Source organism: Zingiber officinale, chromosome 1A (genome assembly GCF_018446385.1).
Source record: "Zingiber officinale cultivar Zhangliang chromosome 1A, Zo_v1.1, whole genome shotgun sequence".
Taxonomy (NCBI): domain Eukaryota; kingdom Viridiplantae; phylum Streptophyta; class Magnoliopsida; order Zingiberales; family Zingiberaceae; genus Zingiber; species Zingiber officinale.
The window spans coordinates 90,334,164-90,351,696 of NC_055987.1; positions in this window are offsets into that span (position 1 = coordinate 90,334,164).

Here is a 17,533-nt window from a genome sequence, read left to right on the forward strand (position 1 = left end):
TTTCGAGTAGGAGTCGAGATAGGCTCCGAACGAAGTAACTTCTCGCGTCTTCTGTGTTTGTGTTGTTTCTTTTCCGCTGCATTTACTTTTACGATTCCAAAATCGATTGTGAAAGCCACGAGTGCTATTCACCCCCCTCCCCCCTCTAGCGCTTTCGATCCAACATGACCCAGACTCAAATAATGAAGAATACTTGGTGAACTTGGTAAGAAAAATGTTCACCAGGGGAAAGAAGAACTTCACGAACAAGGGTCTGCAGAACATCAACTCCACCCCCAACTCTAACAACAAGAATGTGGCATGATTTGGATGCAACAAGATGGGGCACTCTAAGAATGGTTGTCCGAGTCTGAAGAAGAAGAAAGCCCTCAAGGCGACTTGGGATGAATCATCTGCAGAGGAATCGGACGGTGAAGAACCAATGCACACCAACTATTTTGCACTGATGGCGTACGGACCAAAATCAGAGAGCAAATCGGAAGATGGGTTCGAACCGAGTCAAGCCACGAGTCCGCACTCGTTTCCGAAGGTTCCAATGAGGTACATTTTGGTTTAAGCAAAAAGTTTTTTAAAATTATTGCATGTTTAAATAAGAAACTAACTAACTTTGAAAATAAAATAAACAAACTAACAAAAGAAAATAAAACACTTAATAAACAATTAAAATCAAATTCAACAATTAAACCAATTCAACCTGAAATCCCAACTCAAGTTGCAAACTTGAGGAGGACAATTTCAGATTGAAAAATGAAATAGTTGAACTAAAAGAATTACTGGAGAAATTTACAACCATATCCAAGTACGTTGATATGATACGTGGATCGCAAAGAGTTGTGAATAACAAGTCCAAAATCGGATACAAGTCTAGCTCAACCAACAAAATCTTTATATCTTTAGTTAACCAAAATCAAATTAAAGCTTGGGTTCTGAAAGTATGTCTAACCACGTAAGTAGGACTCAATCAATTTTATGTACCTAAACATAAAATCCACCATCTAAAACCAAATCCAACTAAAAAATTCAAAATTGAACCTAAAAATTAATTCAAAATCAAACCAAAATAAAAAGTAAATTCCAAATTAAATTTAAATAAATCAAATCTAAACCTAAAATGTAAATGAAGTCAAACTTAAACAAATAAAATAAATTCAAATCAAATAACTTAAATTGCCATCAAGTTCACTATAATTATAAAAGTAATCGATACAAACCCATAACTTAAAAATTAACCAAATAATTCAGGGGGAGGCTCCAAATTAGCTGGCCCCTCTAAAATAATAGTTTACCCGGCTCGGTAATTAGGATTAGTTAAAATAGAATACAAGTTTAACTTGATCAATAGTGCTGGTGAAGTTTTGGATGATAGTAGGTTAGGAAAATTCTGTCTATGCATGTCTAGGAAGATATGGCTTCGACCTGGTGCATTTAGCTTAGTAGAATTAACTGAAACTACCTCTTATGAATCCTAACTGGTTAGACCAGAGTTTTGATATTAAGTTCAGTGGATAGGACTATTTAGAAAACTTCGAAGGCATGGTTACTCTAATGATGTCCAAGTGACTCACCATAGCCCAGAAATTTATCCGAAGATATATTTTATGTCTAGTTGATATAGCATATATTTTATGTAATAGGTAAACCACTGATCATGGTCGACCCTAATAGAGATCAAGGATTATGGTCTCAAGAGACTTTTCATATCATATCACCAGTAGTTTTAGCTTCTGTTACTATTAGTAGGAGATGGAGGCACATACCAGCCTCTACTATTATTAGCTGTGTAGTGGATAGTATCTACATATTCATGTTGACTTAGCCAGTAGAATACCATGTTATCTTAGTTAATTTCATCAGTAAATATTGATTTACTTTTGTTAGAACGGTCAGTAGAAGACTGATTTAAGTTTGTCAACTTGGGTAGTCGTAGATCGATATACCTTAGTGATTGCGGAGGATTAACGTACATTTGTTAGATTTAGATAGTCAATTACCTATTCATTATTTTGTTTGGTCCGATCAGCAAGGGATAGACTTACTCTATTTTATAAAAATGTTGATCTTTGGGTTATACGTGCTTAGTTGGATATCTAGAGCACATTTGAGTATATGGCTTGTACTGATGTGGGAAAGACTGAATAAGTCGTATACCATTATCGGTTTGGTCAGTCTATAGAGGATCGATGTATCCTATTCCATGTGGACTTTCATTTTTGACTATATGTTCTTAGTTGGATAACTTTGAAGGTAGCATAGGGAATATCAGGTTGATTGGATTAAATATGCTGATTCTGCATATCTATGTGGTGTGTACATATGATTATTATGTGTTGTAGGAGTGTTATGATGGACGGACTAATTGTATGTAGTGGGTGTATACTTTTCCAGTTATGATTGTTGTGGGTTTCTAGTAGATTATACCCAAGTAGTTTGATTTGGTTTATTGGAGGTATTTTGTCGATTAAATCTATGTTGTGAAATATGCACATGTGTTTGAGTGTTTTATTGGAGGTATCTTGTTGATTTAATCTGTGTCGTGATATGTACATATGTGTTTGGTGTGGTATCTGAGGTATCTTGTTGATTATGTTTGATTTGTGAGTGCACCTGGGTTTAGTATGCTTTACTGGAAGTATATGTTGATTATACTCTTGGCATAGGTGTATATATGTCAAGTGAGTGTTGTTTAAGGTGTATTGTCGATTATACCTACGATGATTTATGCACACGGGTTCGGTATGTAATGTTGGAGGTATCACACTGATTTTTTTTACCTGTGTTATGAGTATGTTTGGTGTGTACTAATTGGAGGATTATATTGATCATACCTATGTTGTGTGTGCATGTGTGTCAAGTGTATTATTGGTAGCATCATGATGATTCTACCTATGTTGAATGTAGGATATGGAGTGCCTACATTATATCATTTGTTGTATTACCCCATCAACTAATTCTCCTATCAGTGGATGACCCACTAGGATGTTGATAGAGTTGATGATGGATTTGATTAGCTTACTAGGTTGTTATACCCTTGGCTGCCCATAGTGATTTGTGGCAGAGTGATCTTGTACAGTCACTAGTTGGATAGTTAGGTGCCTTGGACACATATTATTGTTTGTTTGTGGTAGAGCGTAGCTCCCACATATTTTGTATTGTTTGTGGTGGAGCGTAGCTCCCACATATTATTATTGGTTTGTGGTAGAGCGTTGCTCCCATATATTATGGACTGTTTTTGGTGGAGCGTTGCTCCCATATATTGTGGATTGCTTATAGTGGAGAATTGCTCCCTTATATATATTGTAGATATATATATTATGGATTTGGTTGTGGTGGAGCGTTGCTCCCACATATGGAGGATTTCTTGTGGTAGAGCGTTGCTCCCACATATGTGTTATTTCGTGTGATGGAGCGTTACTCTAACACTGGAGGATCTATTCTTTGGTGATTTATATCGTTGGTGATCAGATTCCTGACTTGTTGTCGGGGATCTTATGGTTAGGAATGTCTATGATACGGACATTATGTGTCTTGGTTTTACCATTAGGGCTTGCGGAGCCTTAGATGTTTTCAGGGACTCGATGAATTTGGTATTCCTAGGATGTTTGGATTGGTTTCCATTGTCTTTGTTGACGATGTGGTGATCTATTTCGGATCCGAGGTGAGTCACGTACACCATCTTTGCATAGTTCTATAGATGTTTCAATGGGAACATCTATATGTGAAGATCAGTAATGCGTATTTGGATTGTCTTATGTGAGATGTTTGGGACACACGATTACCAGTAGGAGTATACCGTGGTTCCACAGGAGATAGAGGTTGTTACCGCTGGGAGCAGCCGATATCAGTGCAGGAGATCGTAGTCCTTGGGACTGGCAGGATATTACAGACCTTTCGTCGAGGGTTTCTCCAGCATAGCTATGTCACCGACACGCCTGACCAAGAAAGGCGTAAAGTTCACGTGGTCCGAGGACTACGAGACCAGCTTCCAGGAGTTGAAGCGGAGATTAGTGTCGGTTTCAGTTTTGATTTTACCTTCTGAAGAGGACGGATTTGTACTCTACACCGACGCTTCTCTTCAGGGTTTGGGCGTTGTTTTGATGCAGCACGGCAGGGTAGTCTCCTATGCTTCTCGACAGTTGAAGGAGCATGAGAAGAACTGCCCAGTTCATGATCTGGAGTTAGCCGCCATTATCTTTGCCTTGAAGATTTGGCGGCATCACCTTTATGGTATTACAGTTGAGTTTTCACTGATCATAAGAGTCTCAAATAACTTTTTACTCAGAAGGAACTTAATCTTCAATAGAGGAGATGGATGGAATTCCTGAAGGATTATGATTGTACCATTAGCTATCACCCGGGGAAAAGCTAATGTGGTTGCCGATGCACTCGGCAAAAAGTCCAGAGGGACTTTGGCTTGTCACCGAGTTTCAGTCACGGACTTGATTCAGGGTTTCTCCGAGTTGGGCCTTACGGAGCAGGGATAGACAGAGCAGGGTATTCTTGTTACCATGGTTGCTCAGTCGTCTATCAGGACGAGGATCCGAGAGGTCCAAGCCGGTGATCAGCATTTTCAGTTCATTGGCAGTCAGATAGCTTCCTGGTAGCCAGATAGCTTTCGGGCAGCAGATCGAGTTCACACGAGATGAGGAGGGTATTATATACTCCCGAGGCAGATTAGGCGCACCTTAGTCTCACCCGGTCTTACAGGAGCTACTTCAGGAGGCTCATCGTTCTCGATTTGCGATCCACCCAGGCGGTACCCGTATGTACCGAGATATGAGGCGTTCCTAGTGGTGGAACGGTATGAAGAAAGACATCGCGGAATTTGTAGCGAGATATCTTGTAAAATATCGGAAAAATGACGAATAATGATAAGAGAAATTTTTGGAATTTTCTAGAAATTTTTCAGAGCTCGTATGGACGAGTTTACGGGGATAAATATTGGGTCCCGAGAAAGCCTGTTTAGGCTACCTGTTTAAGCGAGGAAAAGTTGGATTTATTTTTCTTTTTCTAATTCTTTTCCTTATTTTCTTCTTTTCCCCGTTGTTTCCTTCCCTCGACGCCTCCTCACGCTGAACTCGTGTCGATCTTGCCCTAACCGCCGCCCCCTCCTCTCTGCGTTGTCGCCGCCCTTCTTCTCTTTTGCTCTACACACCGACACCGATCCAACGCCGCCGCCGGCCACAGGAACCCTAGCATCGGCCACCGCCCTAAGCCCTAGTCGATGTGTGGTGTGGAATTAAGGCTGTGGCATGATTTCGGTTATTGATCCCAGTTCATGTTCTTCCTTGCTTCGGATCTAGTCACGGTATAAGGATTTGTTCCTGGTTGCTTCATATGTGAACGACACAGTGAGTTCCAGCAGGAAGATTCTTGGTTGTGGATTGATCTTTTCTTCCTGATATTGTTTAATCCAGGCAGTGAAGGAGTGTTCCACAACCACTTACTTTGGTTCAAACCGCCGGCAGCCTTTTCATTCTGTTAGCACTTTTGTTTCTAGCAGCCGGCAGCAATTTCGGCCACAAATCTTGATCTAACAGTAACAAGGTAAGGATTAGGTGATTGAATATATGTGTGAGTGAGGTATAAATTGAAACATAATTAATTGGTAATTATTTGATCATTAGGCTGTGTAGATTTATTTGGTTATTTGGATTTGGATCTTATAATTGTTTATGTGTAATGGAATTAAGTTTGGATTATTGATCTAATGGTGAATTGGGGATTAGGTAACTAACCTTAATTTATTGTTAGATTTTTTTTAGGTAGGTTGAGGTTTATAGTTTAGGGTTTTGCCTTAAATTATTTTTAAGGATTTTATTTAGCTATACAATTGGATTTTTAGCTAAATAAAAGTATATCGTTTGACACAGGATCTTGACGCGAGACGAGCATCTCGACGTCAGATTTGGACCGGATACGATTCTTCCTTTTTGGAGGCGGGTACTTTGACTTTATGTCATTTGATATGCATAGTAATGTTTTTAACAAATAGCAATGATTGTGTTTCTCATTTGCTTCGGTTGATCACTACCTAATCTGTTACATGCTTGTTTGTTTATTTGCTATGCACATCATGTTAGTACTTATCTGATTATACATGCTTATAAGGGTAGTGACACAATCATGTTATATATTGTGTTCAGGACCTAGGGTTTTTGATACCTTATCTGATCTGTGTACCTTTGATTTGGTTCATTGTCCTATGATACACATTTTATATCTATATATGGATATTGCTATGCTGTTCAGGATATTGCCATGTTTAGTGTCATGCATCATCTCGCATGATTGCATGCTGTGCGATAGTCTGCTCCATTATTGTCGAGCACATTGCCAGTTACATGTATCTGTACACACCACCACTCATGGGTTAGTGGTATATCAGACAGGTGTGTGGCAGTTCTGCTGTTTGGCTCCGTTGGTCTGGTGACTCAGCGTGGTAGCTGGCAGATGGTTCTGCTCTATTTGGCTCCGCTGGTTTAGTGTAGCAGCGTGGTAGCCGGTAGGCGGTTGGACTTTGTTTGGCTCCGTTGGTCCGCTCATGGGTAGTGTGACGCAGCGTGGTAGCCGACAGAGATTCCTCCCCGTCATCGAGTACTGGGAGATGAGAGCATTGAGCTCCCCCATTTATGATTTGGGGTAGGAGAATAGGTGTACTCCGACAGCATCCCGTCCACTCGGTCACTCATCAGGAGCAGTGATGGCAGAGTGCATGATTGTCACAGCCCTACCCACTCGGTCTCACCATTGTGTGTGAGATAGCTGACTAGCAGCAGGGGTGACCATGATATTTGCATCACATGCATGATGCATTTATTGCTTGTGTTTGCTGCATTTACTTGCTACATTTATATGGATGCATATGATTGACATGCATACAGGATTTATGACAGTCTCGGTCTGACGACCCTGTTGTACTTATACCCTAGTCCTGGTTAGTACAGTTTTCTCCTGCTTATTTCAGTTACATTTACCCTTCTTGTATCAGGAGACTGTACGCATGATTAGTGCTGATTGTTATTTTCTTCATTATGCATGTCAGTTGTTACCCGTTGAGTTGTTGAACTCACCCCCATGGACACTATCTTTTTCAAGTACCAAGTTGTTTATGGAGTCGCTTGGAGTATCCTACCTATCGGTCCCCACATCACATTAGAATACTAGTCTCCATATTTTTGTTTATTTTTATCTTGGTATATGATATGTGTGTATTTGGCTTTGTGTTTCGATTTTGTTTCTGAAGTGTTGTGTTGTTGTGTGGTGTAAGCCTAGCTGGCTAGCAGTCTTCTTTTATAGTTGTTTGTGTTGTTTATTAGATTTCCGCTGTGTTTGGTTTTGGTACAGCCGAGTGGGTTGTTAGAATTATATATAACTGCGTGGTTGTATTTTTATTGTATCAGCTGAGTAGGCTGCATATAAACTGCGTGGTTGTGTGTATATTCCAACCGCCTGTGGCTGATGTATATTGTGTCTGTAGAAATGTTTCAGATTGTCACTCGTACAGGGGAGGTGTTGCCAAAATTTCTTTGGACAGGGACTTCCCCGGGGCGTGACAACGTGAATCAATTAGAATGTTACTATGTTATGTAGCCCATAAGGGATTCAAATTATACCAGATAGATGTTAAGTCGGCCTTCCTAAATGGACTAATTATAGAAGAGGTGTATGTAGATCAACCCCTCGGGTTTGAAGACTTAGAAAACCCTAATCATGTGTTCAAATTAAAGAAAACCTTGTATGGCCTAAAACATGCCCCGAGAGCTTGGTATGAAAGACAAACCACATACTTAATCTAAAAAGATTCAAACAAGGTCAAATAGACCCAACCTTTTTTTGTAAAAATAATTAATCAAGATCAATTTATAGCTCAAGTCTATATGGACGATATAATATTTGGATCAACTAACTCAAAATTATTACTAGAATTCATAACTCTAATGGAACAGGAGTTTGAAATGAGTATGGTAGGACAACTAACATTCTTCCTAAGTCTACAAATCAAACAAACAAATGAAGGTAACGATGTTTATCAACACAAGTATACACTTGAATTACTTAAGAAATTTGGAATGGAAAACTCCAAAGGCATTAAAACTCCAATGACTACAAATACAACCCTAGAAAGTGACCCAAGTGGAAAACCTATAAACCTCAAATATTAAAGAAGTGTAATAGGAAGCCTACTGTACCTAACTACAAGTCAACCAGATATCTTATTTGTAGTCAGTATATGTGCTAGGTACGAGACTTGTGCCAAGGAATCACACTTGGCTAGTGTTAAAAAGAATTTTTAGATACTTAAAAGGTACATCCAATGTAGGAATGTGGTACCCTTGAGTAGGCAATTTTGAACTGTTAGGACACCCTGACTCTGATTATGTCAGCTGTAAACTCGATTGGAAAAGTACAAGTGGTGGTTGCCAACTGCTTAGATCATCACTTGTCAGCTGGATTAGTAGAAAGCAGTACTGTGTTGCATTATCTACTACTGAGCTAGAGTTATATTACAATAGGAGAATGTGTTGCACAACTATTATAGATGATACACACCTTAAAAGATTACAATCTAAATTTTAAACACATAAAAGTGTTAATTGATAATATGAGTTCAATCATCAACTTAACAAAAAAATCCAATGTATCATTCAAGAACTAAACACATTGAAATTAAACACCACTTTATCAGGGATCATATTGCTAGAGGAGATATTGAACTCAATTATATTGAGTCTAAGTCCAACTTAGCTAACATCTTCACCAAGACACTCCCTAAAAATCAATTTAGCTACTTACGACGATAACTAGGAATGTGTTTCATAGAATAGAACTGCTATTTTTTTCTTTAAAATAATTTGAAAACTCTAAGGAAAAATCTTTTTTTTTAATTCCCATTTCCTTAGATTTTAAAAATTGATTTCAGCTTTAGTCTTGATCAGATCCATAGAAAGCATGTTCCTATAGACCTAGGACTTGAGCATCTCACAAACACACCAGAACTCCCATGATTGTGTATTCTAAAAACATAGAATGATGTGAGATGCGTAGGCCCTTTTCCTGGACTTAAGATGCTTATATTAGTGCATCAACACAAGTCTGAGTGTAAAATACCAAACGAAATAGTAATCAGGTTAAGTAATCCATCTTAGTTAAAAACTAACTGGACAAATATACTTAACTTGATTAACCCAGTGAACATTGTTATCTTCTAATAGTCAGTTAGTAACTACTAGTTAGACATGTAAGGATATTTTCTAGATGATTAGATTACTTTTAAATGTAGATCTGTTACATTAATGGCCCCCTAGTACTGACCTCATGGATATGGAGGGAGGTACATGCAGGTATAGGTGTCAGACGCATGATGGGGTAAACCTCAGGTCGTCAGCTCCTGAGAATCGACTTCTGACCATTACGCTAGAGATGTCAAGTACCCACCGTCTGTACTACACCCTATGGGTTGATTAGATTACTTTTAAATATCAGGTTCAGGGGGAGAAAATGATTCTAAGTTGGAAACTTCTTGAAAATAGACTATTTCTAAATTTTTAAAAGTATGTTTTTTTAAAAGTTTAATGTTAAAGTTGTTTTGTAAAATATTTCATTAAGTATTCATTTTGAGAATCATTTTTATTCTAATACTTTCTCAAATTATATGTGTTGAAAAATTAATTTGAAAAATGTTTCAATTTTTGAAAACTGCTTTAAACCAACTTTGAAAGATGTTTTTGACCACCTTGGAAAGATTTCATTCTTGCAAAACTTATTTTCAATTTTCCTTAAAACTTTTCATGTTTAAAGCATCTTAAAAATATTTTATAAGTTCAAATTCCTGCCTAAAGTATGTTGAACAGTTAATATTATATTATTCTTTAAACTCTCCCGATAATCCTGAAATTATCTTGTTGCTAAATATTCATTATCTTTTTACTTAGCAGTTATTTACTCATGTTTTTTGATGAATGTCAAAGGGGGAGGGTTAGAGTTTAAGTTAGAAAACAAAGAAAAATTAAAATAGAGTTTAACCCTAAAAATGATCAAGAGAACAAAACCAATTGCCTCAATTCTTATTTCTCTTAAAATCATTTCTTGTGCTTGCTTTTTATATTTTTTACCTAACTTAACCCAGGTTGTCATTGTATCATAAAGGGGAAGATTATTATTGCAGTTTGCATCAACGGTCTGAATAAGATTTTGATGAATGACAAAATAAGTTAAGTTAGGTATTGTTGTGATCTAACCACTTTACCAAGTGTGTAGGAGTTAACCAGATAGGTCAACGGACCGACCATATATCTTATGCGAAGTCCGGATAGGTCAATGAGCATATCAGATATCTGGCAAGAAGTCTAGATAGATCAACGGGCTGACCAAATATTTGGCAAGAAGTCCAGATAGGTCGATGGATCGACCGGATATCTGCAAGAGTCTAGATAGATTGACGGGCTAACCGGATATTTGGCAGGAAGTCCAGTTGGGTCTGCAGATCAGACAACTAGAAAATTGGTAAGTAAAGGTAAGTCACTGGAGGAGAGTGACTAGTGAGAATGCATCCCGATTGAGGGGATAGTAGGCGTCGATCTAGGTTAAGTCCATTTCGGACCCCTAATATGAGACCTTGACTAGTTTCGGGTTCTGGGAGGACAGGAACTAATCACTACTCATTATTATAATTGTGCTAACTTTGTTTAATAGGGTGGATGTTTTAGTTTTAGACTAACATTTTTGCAAGATAAAAGAGCAAAATGCCTTTGGATGAACAATACCCGAAGGCGCCTTCAAGGCTGATGGAAGGCGCCTTTGCACTATTCATGGAAAGTGCCTTCAAAGGCTTTGGAAGGTGTCTTCCACAGGATAAACTTTGGACGTCGTCACGGATAAGAACCGGGATGTTGGGATCATACTTCTTGAGTTAAAGGCGCCTTTAATGGCTATGGAAGGCGCCTTCCAAGTCCTTTATAAGGATGCTTACCTAAAGCTTCAGACACAACACTTATACGAGCTTCTATGCATCCAACGGCTTTTTGATTGCTCTGGGCTCCTGCTGCTACCCTGCTATGACTCTGCTACACCTACTGTCATCGAGAAGCTGACCAAACACTGAGTGCAAACTGACTGACTTCAGACATAGTTTGGTAACGTGTGTTAATTGCTAATTTTGCAAACGAAAAGTGTAGTCTGTTACACTTTTCCTATCTCCAATCTGTACTCAATTTCCTCTTTTAAAGGTACTAGAAGAGACTTTTAATGGATTACCCATCAATAGGTTTATGGGACCTGGGTCTTGGAGTAGGAGTCGTCAAAAGCTCCGAACTAAGTAAACTGCTTGTGTTCTCTTTATGACTTTTCGTTTTCTTATTTCTTTTTCCGCTACATGTACTCATTTCTTTTAAAATGATAAAATAAGATTTTTTTTGAAAACCACATGATTCACCACCTCTTGCGTGTGACTCAATCCAACATTTTCATATTCATATGTTATACCATGCGACTCTTCAATAACAGATGGAAAGTGAAGTACTCTGTACCAAATATCTTGACCTGTCAATCTCAATAGTGGAGGTATTTTTTAATTCTATTTCTAGTGAATTTATCTTTATTCCTTTTGAAATTATGATTTAGTACATATTGTGTACTAAAATAACTTGACTTCTTCTCATATTTCAATCTGATCGACTTTGATCTCTCCATACATATTGTGTATCCTAAGATTCTTGCAGTACTCCAACCAGATAGCATACCATAAGAAAGAAAGTCATTTATGGTCTAAAGAAGAGCAACCTTCATTATAAACATCTGATTAGTATGAACATCGTATGTAGGAAAACCTTAATCGCATAGTTGTTTTAGCTTTGCAATCAGTGACTGCATACAAACATCTATTAACTTCTTCAGATTTTGCGAGTCAGGCACAACCAATGTTAAAAACATATGTGGTGTTTTCATACACATCCTAGGCAGAGGATTATATAGAGTTAATATAACTGCCTACAAGAATATTGTCTTCCTGATTTAGCAAATGGAGTAAAGTTGTCAGCACAGAGACCTAACCTAATGTTTTGAGTCTCCTTCATAAATTCTCTGCATCTAATGGATGACACATTAGCCCATCTTTTGTTCGATGATTTGCATGCTAAGTCATGTGTTCATTAGTGGTCTTTGATGTATAAAGCCTTTGTAACCTAGGAGTTAAAGGAAAATAAAATAACTGACTATATGATTTACATCGCTGTTGACTCCTTCTGGTGCTCTTGTACCTATCTTGATTATAGAATTTACAAACATTTGCATCTGTATCATCTCCCCAATATAGCATACAACCATCTCTATAAACATCAATTCTTTTCACCAGAAGACATAATTCTTTCATAAGTTTTTCCATACTGTAAAAATCATTAGGCAGTATATTATCACATGACAATGCCTCTTCAAAAGCTTGAACAAAATTATTAAAACAATCATCCAACACATTATACTCTGCCTTAATATTCAATAGTCTTGCGGTGAATGATAATTTAGTGTGATTGTCACAACCATCCCATAATGGTTCATCTACAGTAGTCAACACTTCTTAAAATTTGAAATATGCTTTATTATTCACAATTTCATCAACACCTAGTACTTATACCTCTTCTAACAGTGATGTATATGTAGTAAACATTTGCTCAATTGTTAGAGGGTAACTAGAACTGGCACCATGTGGTTAAGGAATTAAATTCGGACTTGCTGCATCAAATATCATTCTCTGATATGGATTTAATTGATTATAATAACTTTGATCCCTAGATACTTGTATGTTGTGTCCATAAATCCTCACCAGATATGAATAGTTCACCATGAAATGTCCAATTATAGTAATTCAGAGTAAAACTAAATCTATTAAGATGCTCTGAAACTTTATTAGACTATAAAAATTTACCATTATGACACTTTTTGCACGAACACCTTATCTGAGTACCATCCATAAACTCAACATTACTAGATGCCAAATTTAAAAACTGTCTCAATCTAGTGATAAACTCATCAGTTAGATATTGACATTCAAGTAAATTTTTGATATACATTTAATTTCTTTCATTCTACATTTTTCCTATTTCCAATAAATTACTTTAATAAAAACTCCTAGACAACACACTAATGGTCAATATGTACTTAGTTCACATACAAATGAAAATAAAATATAACAAAGAAAAATAAAAACATGAGATGGTACAATAGACAAATTGGTATCATTATTAAAATAAAGGTGGGTGGTATTACCTAATAAAGGTAAAGAACGACAGAGGGAGGGCACGACTTGTAGTGGCCAGCGGCGCCTTCCCTGCCACTATCATTTAAACACTATTTTATCATGATCAAAATATATCAATCCTACATTAATGCTATCATTATCAAAATATATCATTCTTACACTAATGTTATCATTATTAAAATAACATGTGTAAATAAATATACCTAACAAAGGTGAACAAAAAGAGTCTCTCCAAGCCACATCAAATACAAACTGCACAAACAACAATATAAAGTTTATAATCAAATATAATAGTCCACAAATAACTAATATAGTCTTGCCCGCCTACTGCAGCCAAGGCCAGCACTAACCCCCTGCAGCCAAGCAGGGCCGGCAGAGGACCAGCAAGCAAGCAAGCCCGGCAAGGCTGCGAGTAGTCAAGACAAGCCCGGCCATTACTGTTAGGGGTCGGCCAAGCTCGCTAGGGGACTGCCATGATGGTCCCCTTGAGGCTGGAAAGAGGGGGGTGAATTACCCTTCGAATAAAAATCAAACCTTTGTCAACTTTTTAAACTAAATTAAGAAACACTTATTTAATAATAAACTAATTCACAAGAAAGAAAGAAGAAGTAGATCTTTTTACTTGGATTGTAATTAGAGGATTGCTAGTTCAAGATGTTGAAAGCTCACTATCAAATCTCGTTCTGGTAAGAAGATCATTTTTAAGTGTTGTGTTAATATACTGAGACTAGGGCTCTATTAATAGTCTGCTGGTCGAATGTGACTATTTCTTGATGTGGCAACTCCAGGTGCTTAGAAGGGCTCCGGGCGCTTGGGTCTGGATAAAATTTTATCCAAGTCACAATGGTTCAATGAAGATAAACTTTTTTTGGTCTGGACGCTCGAACCGAGTTAACACAGTCCTCGCATAGGGCACATTGAGGAGGCACCCTAGCCATCCAAGGGGTCCGGGCACCTGGAAATGGTCTAGGAGCCTAGACAGTCAATAGGCTCTGCTAGCTTAGGTGATTTCGGCCATCCAGAATAAGGTTCACTCGAACCTATTTTTCGGCCTTCTTCTCGAGCAAGCTTCCACTCCATCTTCTCTTCCCTTGGAAACTCCACGCGCTTCCTTCTCATCTACCAGCATACTCTTCCGAGGCACCTCATCCCTTGGACACACCAAGCCCTTCGACTCTTTCCCGTGTCATCCTTCTCGCTAGCTATGTCTTTCGCTCGACTTCTTATGCTCCTAAGTTTCTGCACACTTAGACACAAGACATCAAATACACAGGACCTAACTTGTCTTGGTTGATCACATAAAAACTATTGGTGCAATTGACCTCTAAGATTTTGATGTTTGATAATGCACCTAAGTTTGGTCAGTTTGACCAAGGGTTAATCCAAACAGGACTTGATGTTTGGAAGAGAGTAATCTAGTTAGGACTAGATGACTGGCAAGGGTAAGTCCTAACTGAAGGATAGGCAAGTTAGAAGTCCTAACGAGAGGTTAGGTAAGTGGAAGTCCTGGTGAGTGAAGTCAGACTCTAGTGAGTGAAGCTAGGTCATGGAAGTCCTGGTGAGTGAAGCTGGACCCTAGTGAGTGAGGCTAGGTGGTGGAAGTCTTGGTGACTAAAGTCGGGCCCTAGTGAGTGAAGCTAGGCGATGGAAGTCCTGGTAAATGAAGTCAGACCCTAGTGAGTAAGCTAGGTGGTGGAAGTCCTGGTGAGTGAAGTTGGGCCCTAGTGAGTGAAGCTAAGCGGTGGAAGTCCTGGTGAGTAAAATTGGACCCTAGTGAGTGAAGCTAGGTGGAGGAAGTCCTAGTGAGTGAAGCCAGACAATAGAAATCCTAGTAAGTGAAGCTAGGCAACCCTAGGGAGGTAACCCTAGGTAATGTGTGACCGAATGCTTTTCGATCGATCACGTGTAGTCAATTGGACCAGTGAATCCTGACTAGACTAGCGAATCCTGAAATATGTTGACACTATTTTACTTTACTATTTTATCTATTGTACTAACCCAGTGTGTAGGAGTTGATAAGTATGAGGGAGTCTAGTTAGGTCAATTGGCCGACTGGATATCTGGCGCGAAGTCCAATTGGGTCTGTGAACCGAACAACTGGCAAAGTAGTAAGTTAAGGTAAGTCACTCGAGGAGAGTGACCTTGTGAAGATACGTCCCGGTTGAGGGGATAATAGGCGTCAGTCTAGATTAAGTCCATTTTGGATACCTAATTTGAGTCTTTGACTAGTTTCTGATCTTGGGAGGACAGAAACTAATTACTACTTATTATTATTGTCCTAATACTTATTTTCAGGTTATTTGGACTAAAATTATTTTACATGACAAATGGAGCAAATTTGCCTTCGGATGAATAGTGTTCAAAGGCGCCTTCAAGCAGTGACGGCGCCTTCATACTATTTATAGAAGGCACCTTCCGCAGGATAAAATTTTGACTTCACCGTGGATAAGTACTTGGTTGTTTGGGATTGAATTTTCCAAGTTAAAGGCGCCTTCAATAACTATGGAAGGTGCCTTCCATGCGTTATATAAGGTAGTCTTGAGAAGGATTCAATACAATACTGATATACGAGCTACTGCGCATCCGAGCTTCGGACTGCTCTAGGCTCTTGCTACAATTTTGAAGTAATATTATCTGTGAGTATCTCTCCTCCTTATTCTTATTACTTCCCTCTTCCTTAATTATAATTATCATCGCTGCATTATACATTATCTATGGTATCATAGCCTAGTTTGAGAGAGATAATCTCATTATTCCTCTTTAACTTTTAATAAATTGTTGGTATTATGCAACCTGAATTTGCAAAAGGGCAGGTCCTAACTTGGTAATAGGTAAGGAGGCCAACATAAGCCCAAGGGCACACCTGTATAAGTAAAATCAGGAAGGAACTACCCTATTTCTAATGTTAAGAGGAAACGAGAACTTACCTGTTTATGAGTAATTATAAAATTACTAGAAATACTACTTCCTACTAAGATGCAATTACTACAACCAACCAAATAGAAACACCATCTATTAGGTTTACAAAACCAAGCGAATACTAAGGTTCTCCCAACATCTCTGCTATTATTAAGCAAAACAATACACAAATATAGCTTCTGGTGCAGATAGCTGAATCCTTAAAGGAGATACAAGCTGACCTAAGGGTTATAGGAAAAAGGAGTCATACTATACCTTCTCTCCCAAAAGATATAATAGAGAAGTTAAAGAACCTTAGGCCCTTCAAAAATCCGGGAGAAGCAAGGCAAACTTCTAGTCTTTCAAGATCCCTACCAAATTCTAAAGGAAGAACAAGAAAAATTGAAAGGATAATGGCAAGAACAATTACAGAACAACAACAAGTAACCTCAACACCCCTCTTTAAAGATCAGATACGAGGATACCAGAGAAATCAACGAAGGTTGTATAACGCACAACAAGCAGCAAGGCGTGTTGAGAACAAGCTCTTACCCTGGAACAACAAATTGATCCGCAAGCACAACTTCAATTATCAATGCAAGAACGAGCATCCCTCGTGCCAATTGAGGTGTTGTACCACTCCCGAAGGGATGATGCTGACCACAGGGTTTATATCCAGATGTCAGAAGAGGCAATACTTGTAATAAACAACAATCAGGTGGATCAAAGTTTCATCCAGGAAGATAGCTTCAATCAACTTCAAAGAAGCCGAATGCAATATATACATCTGGGAATACTCCAGGTATGTATACAAATACTTCACAGGCAACAAGAAGGCACAATGGCCCTAATTGTCTTCAGATACAATCGGTGGCAAGGAGATCAGGCTATTCTAGCCACCATAGAGGTAGACTTAACTCAAGGAAGCCAGATGATCTATGCAATTCTAGAAACAATGCTCACGATAGGGGACTTCTTTCGAAATATCCAGATTTCCATATTAGCTAGAGGCTACGAAGCATGGCAAAATGGAGAAGCTAATCTCTCGATTACCAGAGGAATGGTAGGAAGACTTTCTAACACTCCTAATGTAGGCTTTGCCTACAAAATACAAGGATTGGTAGACTATCTTACCACACATGGAGTAAAAGCATTACCGGGAAGAAGCCTATCAACTCAAAGATTACAGGGCTTGAATTGGGTTATCCAACCTACTCAAGTCATTGTACCTATGCAACCTTCAGAAGTAAATAGCATCAACTTGATGGACGGAAGGATTTCCTTAAGTTTCCATAATTACATCGCGGCTCAACTACCCGCCTGTAACCAGCAAGATGAAGAAATACAGAATGATGAACAGGTGATAGTATTAATTGACAAAGAAAA